General features: G+C 39.5%; 1 protein-coding gene across 1 annotated transcript in view; it reads right to left on the bottom strand.

Moving 5' to 3' along the window:
- LOC126154419 (uncharacterized) overlaps positions 1–12,031 on the bottom strand; it is a 273,459-nt gene that overhangs the window by 131,816 nt on the left and 129,612 nt on the right. The window lies entirely within an intron of this gene.

The following is a 12,031-nucleotide window of genomic DNA, read 5'->3' as shown; positions in this document are numbered from 1 at the left end:
CCATCATATTGCAATTCATCTGCCATATGTAGCCAACCTCATTTACTTTAAGATGCTTTCAGCACCATCTCTCTGTAAATTTCTTTTCATTCCATAAGTTTCCCCTGCATTAATAATATACTGTTCAAAACTGTGATCATGATTACGATTTTGTTGGTCCCAGAAATTACCTTTTGTACAGGTATGTACTTGTAACATAGGACATGTATTATTTTTCACTCTAGACAATACACATATAACAGGTTACACAGTAAAAGCTTATAACAACTTGCACAATATACACGAAATGCTAAATGATTTACAGTAACATCAGAGTTAAAAAATACATTTTTTGTGAATTTTATATTGTACATGAGTAGTTTTAATTTTGGTTTACTTTCTAACAATAATTTGTAATTTTCTTCTCTCTCAATGCGATACAAAACATTTATCACTAACAGGATGAACTTTGCTCATGTCTGCTCATATAATCAGCCACACTTTATAATTTTTTTTTTCTAGTAGAAACTTTTCAGTGGAGCAGGAGTCATTATCTCAGTTTTGAGGTTTTGTGAGTCTCTTGGCAATGCTTGACTTAACTTTATACTTGAGTCTGCTGCTTCCAGTTTAGCCCACTGTCTATTGTCTAAAAACTTAGCTAAGTTGCTTCTTCCACTTCTTTTCCACCTAGAAAGAGATCCGTGTGTTAACGCTTTGGTTTAGTGCTGAAAACACTCTGAGCAGTGGTTCTCTTTGTACAGTGTTTTGAAACTGGAAGTTTAACTATGGAAATGCTATACATTGCATTCCCTATCCTTCAATTTGGAGTGGGCTGTTCAAGTAAATGATCCACTGTGCTGGCAGGTACTTCACAGCCAAATACCGGGTGAGTTAGTAGTGGGGCAACTGGAATTTCAATAGGGAATATTTGGGAGACGATGAGCATGACACTGTTCCTTTTTCTCTAAATAGACTGATCTGCTTCGTGAAGAGTTTTGTGTAGCATTTATTTACACCGACGGTAAACCAGGAATGTTCTGTAACTGTCATATCAACTACTACTAAGATCATATGATAGAATGGGAGTCAAAACTGTGAATTAAATAACAATCTGTTCCTACGTGCAACAGGTAATGAACTTGGGAGCATCCGACAATACAGGAGGGTCATTTCATGTCAAGGGGACCAGGGGTCCCCCTCGACCATCTCCAAATCTAAGGAAATTTGGTGTGAGGGTTCTATATGGTCTTTGCTGGTTATATACCAAATTTCAGCTCAGTATCTACTGTGTTTGATTTTTTAGGGGCTTTTACAGAGAGGCTACTCATTTTCACATCACATACGAAGGTGCAAAGGTGCCAAGTTTGGTAAGTTTTTTTAAAAGTTCTAGCGCACATTTGGTAAACACACTTTAATATACATGCCGAATCTCACCATGACAAAAATTTGAGATTTTGCCACACCTAAACATAGATACAAGCCTCTAAAGTGGTTAAAAAATTTCATATGAACCAACCTCACCGAAACTTCAGAGGACAATTCCTATCTATGATGTCCATATATGGATCAAATTTGATTAACATTGGATGCGTAGATGAAAAGATAGGCATATGCAAAGTTGGTCAAAATTTTCGATGTGCAAATTTTACGGTATTTTTGGGGGCCAATACCTCAACTGTATCTTGTTCAATTCTTTTTTTATTACCACAGCTGGAAAGAGCATGCTTTAAGCTTTCAAAGTTATATTGTTTAATTTCTAGATCTCACATATTGATGAGTAAGAATAGGTTTCAAAAGTTATTATTTTAGCACTTCGAGAAGATTGAAAAGTGAAATATTTTGCTCATTAAGTACCCTAATTATTTTTCTTATTTTAGTATATAAATCAGTTTCAAACATTAATTTAATATATGCCATAAAACAAGTATAATACACAACAAAAGCAAATTTGCAAAACAAAAACACTAAAGAATCAGCTCCATTTATGGTTAAATAGTTCTACAATTTTGTCAACGACAGATTGAGGAAAACTGTATTGTCTTCATAATGATGATGTTGATGGTGCTTCTAAAGTCATGAAAATATGTTGTCCAGGAATCCAGCAGGTGTCTTTAACAGTTGACCAGTGCAATGAACGAACAGAACCATGTGGGTGCTTAAAGTTGATGAGGACATATTCTTGTTCGTGCGAAACTTCACACGTTCCCAACCCAACAAAAATTGTCATGCATTCATGCAACATATGGTCCTGGTTGTAAACTTTCAATTGAGATTGCTGGAATATCTTCATCTGCTTTGGAGGCATTAACTGTGAAAGCTGTAGTGTCATTGGAAACTCTGTTTACTCTGATTTGATTACAATTAATTGGCTTAAATTGATGATTTTTTCATCTTCCACATATTTTATGTCTCATGGCAAACCCTGTTTCTTGATCAGGCTGATTTTTTTCAAAATCTTCTTTTGGTACAAAAAAAAACTTTATGCCTGAAATAGTACCATCACAGAATTTGAACAAATCATATACAGTCAATATTTGTTTATGTAAGGAAGGACCTCTGTAAACTACCATGGACTGATAGTCTTTTTGCTGTTCCCACAACGCCATCACAAGGCGATTTACCGTGGCTTGTTCCAAAAAAATTCCATTCAACAGTGATTCTAAAATCGTTTTCATGCAGACATAATTGATGAAATTTTTGAAATTCTTATACTGAGCACCTGAACCATCACTAAAGAAATAAATATCCTTAATGTTTTTAATCTTTGTCTTTAAATATGTTATTAACTTTATTTGAAAGGAATGTTCAGCAATGGCATCATGATGGAGACAGTCGCTGATCATACAAAAGCTAATACTCTGACTTCCTTTGCCACCAAAATAGATAAGAAATGAATGTAATGTGGCCCGGCTATTCTCCCAATGAAATCCGTGCACAGCATTCTGAACAACAAATGAATAAGTCTTAGCAAAATCCATTAATATTGTTGCAGAAGAAGCTGTGATGTAGTGGTTATGACACTAGACTATAGCATAGAGGGTCGTGAGTTTAAAACTCACCAGAACTGTAGAATTTTAATTTCTATATTTGGTTTGAGTACATTTTAGAAGTATCCACAAATGTCAAGAATCATTGTACTGAAATGTTCTGTAACTGTATATATGCCATATGTGTTCTGGCTGGGGGCAGTTTGCTCAGCGATCTTGTATGTGCAAGTGCTGAATAAACCTTCATTCAGTGAAGTTAGTGTTTGTCATTCATCTACTTACACCTTCTTCTACATGGCATTATTCTGGTGGAGACGCTTGGTATTGGGACTTGTGATACTGCACATTATCAACGACACAGTGGCTCCCATCAGGCCATGACAGAGCTGCTGTCGACGTGCCGAGAAACCCGAGTTTGAGCCATACTCAACAGATCACAATCTCTCAAAGACAGAAGAAGACGAGGACGTTATGTGGACATCAACTGTGTGCCACCACATGAGACATCCTTCTGGGTTCTCTGGTGATGATGACCAAGATCCAAACAAGTGGCTGAAGGTATATTAGTGTATAGCTAAATTTAACAATTGGGATGACACCGTGTGTTTGGCTAACGTATTTTTCTACTTGGAGGACACTGCCAAGCGATGGTATGAGAATAACAAGAAGTTCACAAGCTGGGAAGTATTCAATGTGGAACTGTGCAAGTATTTTGGTGAAATGCAATGACAGAAGTGCAAGGATGAAGATTAATTAAAGTACAGGGCACAGCATCCAGGAGAAACGACAGCATCCTACATTCAAGACGTCTTGGAGCTGTGTAAAATAGTGGATCCTAGAATGGAGGAGGAAAATAAGGTTGCACATCTCATGAAGGGTGTTGCTGAGGACATGTATCAAGACCTACTACTGAAGGAGGTTTCGACAGCACATGACTTCATAAAATGGTGCCAGTATATCGAGACAATGCATTAAAAAATCATTACACACAAGAAGTTTGAACAGCTTCCAAAAGTCATATCAACATCTCTGATGGAGGAAGAATCTGATTTCACAAGTGTTCTTCATCAGATAGTGAGAGAGGAAGTTCAGAAGGCAATTGGATTGCACGGCGAGCAAAAAACTGAGATGCTTCAAGAGGTCGTAAGGGAGGAAGTGGAACAGACATTGAACCCTATCTCTCTTCCTTCATTTCCCTTTAAAACGGTAAAAAAGTCGAGACCCAGGTGAAGTAACATGCCTACAAGTGCATGAGGAACCTGTTTGGGCACCGAGGAAGACTGATGTTTGGAGGACCCAGGATAACCAACCAATATGTTTCCACTACAGACGACCATGACATGTGGTGCGATATCGTCAAGAAAGATGGTGGATATTCGATGATGCCTGCATCAGAACACAGCAGACTGATCTTAGCTGACGTCATCTCCAGGACGACAAAGGTGAACAAGAAGATGTGGGTCAGGATGACATAGGTCACCATCGCCGCAAGCTAGCCGCTGGAGAGGACGCTCCCCAACACGCTGATCAAGGTCTCCATTGCTGTTTAGAAGCTCCAGCAGATCACCTAGCCACTGCAACCTGGTAAACTGAAGGGTGCGACCTTCCTTGGAGGTGAGGCTGCCAAAGAGAAAAATCCTCCGCCGTTGTTCACAACAAAAATGATAGGAAACTGTCGATATCCTCGTGGGTGGCCAACCAGCCCAAGCTATTGTGGAATCTGGAGCATCATATTCGGTCATTTCGGAGAAGTACTGTCGCCAGTTGCAGAAAACTGGACTCGTTGACAACAAGACATCCCTGCTGAAGGTGGCTAATGGGAAGTAGGTAAAACCTACAGGAAGATGTGTCATTTGATTGGGTGTAAGTGGCCATACCCAGCCCTTAGAATTCATTGTCTTACAAGAATGTAGTCATGACGTCATTCTCGGATGGGACTTTTTGAAAGCTTCTCAGGCAATTATAGATTGTGTTCGCTCAAAGATTATGCTAGACGAGATGAGATACTGTGGACAGGAAGATGCACATCTGAGTGTATGGAGACTATGTGTGCTGGATGAAGTGATCATTCCTGCAGTCAGCACTAGAAAGGTAACTCATGTATCAAGCCATGCACCAACCCGCGGATCTTGTAGTGGAATGTAAGAGAAGCATACCACTGAAAAATAACTTGGTCATCCCAGCCTTGGTCACCTCGTTTAAGAACGGATTTGGTGAATTGTGGATAGTTAACTGTTACCAAGAACTGCAGATCCTTCGAAGATGCATGTGTGTAGCAAACGCTGAGCCGTTAATTGCAGAACAGCTGAGATCCATAGAAACCGCCCACACTGAGTTAGTGGGCGAAATTAGCAATACCACCACAAGACAAGATCTTCTATCTTGACTATCACCAGATCTCACTAAGGAACAACAGAAGAAGCTACTTGCCATTCTTCAAGAGTTCTCTGTATGCTTCAATCCACAGGTGAAGAGCAAATGAGACAAACTGGTGATGAAGCACCGGATTAGCACTAGAGACCATCAACCAATAAGCCAGAGAGCATACCGTGCGTCAGCAATGGAACATCGAATAATTACTGATGAAGTAGAGAAAATGATGATGAATGACATAATTCAGCCTTCACAGAGCCCATGGTCGACACCAGTGGTTCTCGTCAGGAAGAAGGATGGCAGTTGGAGCTTTTGTGTTGATTACAGGAAGCTTAATAAAGATAACTAAAAAGGACCTTTACCCTCTTCCACAAATTGATGATACACTAGATTGTCTGAAGGGGGCTATATTTTTCTCAACCATGGACATGTACTTGGGATACTGGCGAATAGAAGTAGACGAGGTTGATCATGAGAAAACTGCACTCATCACCCCTGAGGGCCTGTGTGAGTTTAAGGGAATGCCATTTGGTTTGTGTAATGCACCAGCAACCTTTGAACAGTTTATGGATTATCTTCTAAATCACCTGAAGTGGATGATGTGTCTTTGTTATTTAGATGACATTATAGTGTTCTCAGAGACATTTGATGTACACATAAAAGACTGAGGGCCATTCTTAAGTGTCTCCAACAAGGAGGACTGAAACTTAATCCGAGAAAGTGTCTCTTTGGAGCAAAAGAATTCAAAATACTTGGACACTTTGTGTCAAAAGAATGTGTGTGGTCAGACCTAGAAAAGGTGAAATCTATAATGGAATTCCCCATTTCTAAAAATATTAGAGATGTGAGAAGCTTCCTCAGATTATGTTTTTATTATCGCCATTTTATCAAGGACTTTTGTATCAAAGCCAAGCCACTCCAAGAGTTGTTAAAAGCCGATGCTAAATTTATCTGGGGTGGTACTCAACAAGATGCTTTCAATGTGCTGTGAAAAGCTGATGACTGACCCTGTACTTGGTCTGTATGATGAGAGAGCACCTACGGAACTACACACAGATGCCAGTGGGTATGGGATCAGGGCTGTTCTGGTGCAGATTTCAGATAGAAAAGAGCAGGGTATAGGCTATGCTTCTAGGACATTTACAAAAGCTGAGAGAAACTACTCAAATAAAGAAAGAGAATGTCTTGCTGTGATCTGGGCCATGTGCAAATTTCAATAGTATCTCTACGGAAGGCCATTCACAGTTGTTACAGACCATCACTCACTCTGTTGGGTGACAGCTCTTAAGGATCCAACAGGATGACTTGCCAGGTGGGCAATAAGCCTTCAAGAGTATGGTATTACCACAGTGTACAAAAGTGGAAGAGAACACCAAGATGCCGACTGGCTCTCAAGAAATCCTGTGTAAGACCATCAAGACTTTGATGAAGATAGTGACTGTCTCACTACACTTCAGGATCTCTCTGCTGAGCAGAAGAAGCATGCCAAGATATCTCAAATTATGCTTGCCTTAAATCGGTCAGAGGATGCGAAAGGACAATTTAAGGTAGTTAATGGATTACTCTGCAAGAAAAACTTTGATCCGTTTGGAAAGAGGTGGCTACCAGTGATTTCAAAACACATGTGCTTCAATGCTCTACAGAAATTCCATGATACACCCGAGGCCGGACATTTAGGATTTATTAAGACATATGACAGAATCCACAAGAGATTCTTATAGCCAAGTTTATTTAGGAGTGTCCGTCACTATGTGTCACACTGTCGAGAGTGCCAGAGGAGAAAGGCAGTTCCTCACAAACCACCCGGCCAACTCATACCAATTTCAAGAGCCGAAACGCCTTTCCATCGTGTTGGGATTGACCTCCTCGGACGATTTCCAACGTCTGCTAGTGGCAATAAATGGATTATTGTTTGTACTCATTATCTGACATGGTATGCCATTACAAAAGCCATGAAAACATCAAAAGCATTCGAGGTAGCCAAATTCATCGTGGACGACATTGTATTAAAACACAGTGCCCCAAGGTCATTAATTACGGATTGAGGGAAAGTTTTTCAGTTGAATCTTGTGAGAGAGATAAACCGTCGGTGCAACATTGCATTCATGTATTGACTCATTCCATGACCACGGAGACTTCTCCTTAATTTGGTCCCACGGAACAATAAATAAATAAATAAAACCATTACTCATCACATGACTGCCTACCAATTGCAAACAGGCTTACTGAACGCCTTAATAAGACCTTGGCCGACATGCTATCAGTGTTCGTCAATGTTGAGCACAGCAACTGGGATGAGGTGCTACCTTTCATGACGTTTGCCTACAACACCGCCAAACAAGACACCACAGGATTTACACCATTTTTCCTGGTGCACGGGCATGAGGCAACAATGTTACTTATGAAGTTGAAGCTTTCAACCCCGACACAAGACGACGAAAGATCAGATATACGGTCCATATCCTTTGAATGAAGCCCTAAAAGGATCCTGCAACCCAGGGTAAATTTGAAGCTCCAGCGGCAGGCAACGAGCGGAAAGGTGTCTAAGAGCGTAGCAGCAAAGGAAGTTCTAAGATCGCCACCAAAGCGAACATGAGTCATCGGGAGTCTGAGTATGCCAGACCGATGACTCGTTCCCGGACTAGGAGGACGTAACACCGAGAAGCTGTTCTCTTAAGGAGGGAGCAGTGTCACAGAAGAAGCTAAGTAGCACAGTCACCGTAGTGTAGTGGTTATGACTAGACTGTTGCACAGAGGGTTGCGAGTTCAAAACTCACCTGAAACTGCAAAACTTTAATTCCTATATTAGGTTCGAGTACATTCTAGAAGTATCCACAAATGTCAAGAATCATTGCACTAGAATATTCTGTAACTGTATATATACCGTATGTGTTCTGGCCAGAGGCAATTCGCTCCATGCTCTTGTATGTGGAAGTGCTGAATAAACCTTCGTTTAGTGAAGTTAGTGTTCATCATTCACCTAACTACACCTTCTTCTATGTGACAATATAATTGATCCATTTTCTGCAAGATTTCTTTTTAGCTGCTTAAGGTATAAACTTCAGTGTTATGTCACAAAGTGATGGCTTCATAAACCGGTAAGTTCCAAAATCAGTGCCTCCATGAAATCTTCAACAGTTATCTGGCATGTCTCCAATGTGTCTCTTTCAGTACAGACACATTGCTCGTATGACATTGTTTTTTTCACGGTCAATCTTTAAAAGCATCTTCAACCATATTGCTTACAATGAGCAATGACCATTTCTTTCAGATTAAAAAGGAACAGGTGCTCCTGCTTGTGAATCTTTTCCCCATTTATTCTTACTGCAACACATTCCTTTTAGCCTGGGCATAAATGAGAAAACTCATCTCCAAAAAAAGTGAGGACATTTTGTTTTACTTCATCATTGAGCTTTCTTCTTTTTCAGTTTGCGGGTGTTGCCAAATTCTGATCTTCCATCTTTGGTTTCCTAGACTTCTTCACTATTTAAGTTGAAACAGCAAATTATTTAGCCATTTTTTTTTTTCAATAGTCCAGCTATTTGGGGCCAGGGTCAAAATTTGAACTTTACTGCAATTTCTTGAAGCCTGGAGTTCTTCAATTAAGATGTCCATAGCTTTACATTTTTGGCTCTCTTCCATTTGTATTTGAGCAATATTTACTTAGCTCTCACCAGCAGCTGTGACAATTACCTTAGTAATGCTGCCTTGGGTTGGTTGGTTGATTTGGGGGAGGGGACCAAACAGTGAGGTCATCGGTCCCATCGAATTAAGCAAGGGAGTCAACCGTGCCCTTTCAGAGGAACCATCTCAGCATTTGCCTTAGGTGATTTCCCTAAATCATGGAAAACCTAAACCACAATGGCCGGATGCAGATTTGAAGTGTCATCCTCACAAATGCGAGACCATTGTGTTAACCACTGCGCCACCTAACTCGATACTGCCTTGGTCCTTCAGAACTTTGTGCTTCATGTATCCTATTGAATCTGTTCTCTTGATCCATTGAAGCTCTAATGGTGACTCTCCAAGCAATGATAATGAAGTATTGGCAATAAAGCAAGCATTAACAACATCCATGTCTTCAGTGGATGAGCTTATCTTGGTTGGGTGATTCTTTCTTGGCCACTTTGTGTCTACATTTTGTTCAAATTTTCTGAGCATGTTTAAGAACTTTGTCAGTAACTTCAAACTATTAGACATTGCAATGGTTACTGTTGTTAAAGCCTTTGTGGTTATGCATTTTTCTTTATCGCATTTTTCTTTACCAAATGGGTTGCAGAAAGTCTTCTGCAGGAACTGAAATTTTGTCGTCAACAAGGCATTATGGTATGGATAAATTTGGGCGCCTTCAGTAAAATCAAGCCCAGACCTACAACGTAGAAGCTCCTTGCACATTGGTGACATTTCCTTAACTGATTGTAGTTGAATTTTGTCGTAATAGAATGGTGATTACTTAATGACAATCAGCTCCACTTGATGCACCAAAGTAGCTGGGTGCAAGGGTTTCTTGATTCATTTAATACAGTAGTTTATTAATCTATAACAAGCAATTCTGAAAACTCATGAATATCCGGGTTTGAAGCATAGAAGATTTTCAGACTTTTTTGTATATAAAATATACAAATTCAACCATCAAAACATACTGTTTTAGTGCTTACCTTTAGCTATAAGGGGTGTTAAAAAAGAAACGAGCTGGAGGCATAATTACAGAAACCAATACCTATATGTTTGAAGTAATGACTCTGGCTGTTGAGACACTTGTCCCACTGTGACAAAAGGTGGCGAATGGCTGTCTCATAAAATTCCCGGGCCTGCGATGTGTACCAGTTCCACACATATGGCTGGACATTGCTGTCCTCAAGAGTGCAGGAAAGGTTATGCTGATGTTCTTCTTTGGTTGGTTAGGTCCAGAAAGTCAAATGGGAGGTTCTCAGCCACCCTCCATACAGTACGGACCTTTCTCCCTGCAAATTTTGGTTCCCTTAAAAAGACTCTGACGGGCAAATGATTCACCTCGGATGACAATGTCCAGCTGTGTGTGCACAACTGGTTCACATCGTAGCTTCAGGAATTTTATGAGACAGCCATTCATCACCTTGTGTCTCAGTGGGACAAATGTCTCTACAGCCAGGGTCAATACTTCCAACATACAGGTATTGGTTTCTGTAATTATGCCTCCGGCTCATTTCTTTCTGGACGCCCCTTATACAATAATGATTATTCAAACACTCAATACTCAACACTAAGATTTGTACAATGTCAACATCAAACTTTACCCCACACAGAAGACTAAGACTGTGGAAATTGCTAATAACGAAAGCAACAATTCAAAGTGGTGATTCAGCAATATATCACTGCTACGAGGATAGAGCCTCAAAAAAACTATTGCTACTTTATACTGTTGTTAGACACTGGGTGACAATGCATAAATGCACCACCATGCATTGTAGGGTTAAAATTTTCTAAAGCAACATAGTGTTCCATTATGATCATGTAGATTTTATAATCTTAAGAGCATTTTCTGAGGTTTTATTATATTTATATTCTATACCGTAAAATAATGTATGAACACTTCTTATTAGCATAGTTGCATTCCCTAAACTACAATCTAATCTTATACCATTAAAAGGGGCTATAATTATACGGTTTTTGATTTACAAGTTCAAGTTGTATTAATTTTATGTATTTATCGATAATCCATTTCCCTACTTTTGATAGGTATTCTCATTCATCAATATGCAAGACCTAGAAATTACACAATACAGTTTTGTAAGCTTAAAGTATGCTCTTTACAGCTGTGGCAAGAAAGAAAAGGATTGAACAAGGAACAGTTGAGATATTGTTCCCCAAAAATACCCTAAAATTGTCACATCGAAAATTTTGGCCAACTTCGCAGATGCATATCTTTTCATCTAGACACCAATATTAATTAAATTTGATCCATACATAGACATCATAGGTAGGAAAAACACTCTTTAAGTTTTGGTGCGATTGGTTCATATGAAACATAGCATTGCTCGGTCAAACTTTGCCTCTCACAATAGCGCGACGAATTTTTTGCCACTTTAGAGGCTTGTATATATATTTAGGTGTGGCTAAATCCCAAATTTTTTCCATGGTGTGATTCAGCATAAAAAGTTGTCTGTGAATGTTAAAGCAAATGACCTGACGTTTGCTAGAACTGAAATTTGGTATATAACCCTTGAAGACCATATAGAGTATTCACAACAAAATTCGTTAGATTTGGAGATGGTCGAGTGGGGACACTTTCTAATATTGGTCCCTTTAACATGGAATGACCCAGAAACAACAAAAACAGCCACTGATATAACTTCACAGCGTTTTGTTAATTAGATATTAAAGGGGCAACGACTGGTAGAAATTAAGAGCCAACTTCCCAAGGCAGACATTCCGCTAGCAAATCGCGTAATTTTTCGGATATAAGTTAACGAAGCATTTGTATCTACAGTATGCATGACACAAACCGAATATTAAAGCTTCAGAGTCTCATTTGCCTCTTTCAGTCGAGTGTGTTTACAGGTTAGTTGTGAGGTACGGTAACGTGTGTCGCAAACGACTTGTCTTTTTGCCCTTCTACCTCGTTAAGAACACAATGCAAGGACAGCTGTTTCAAAATAATTGTTAAAAGTTCCCATTCCCACGAACACCACACCCCCTTAAAACTTCCAAGC

Source organism: Schistocerca cancellata, chromosome 2 (genome assembly GCF_023864275.1).
Source record: "Schistocerca cancellata isolate TAMUIC-IGC-003103 chromosome 2, iqSchCanc2.1, whole genome shotgun sequence".
In the NCBI taxonomy this organism is placed as follows: Eukaryota; Metazoa; Arthropoda; class Insecta; order Orthoptera; family Acrididae; genus Schistocerca; species Schistocerca cancellata.
This window is presented reverse-complemented; position numbering and strand designations above follow the sequence as displayed.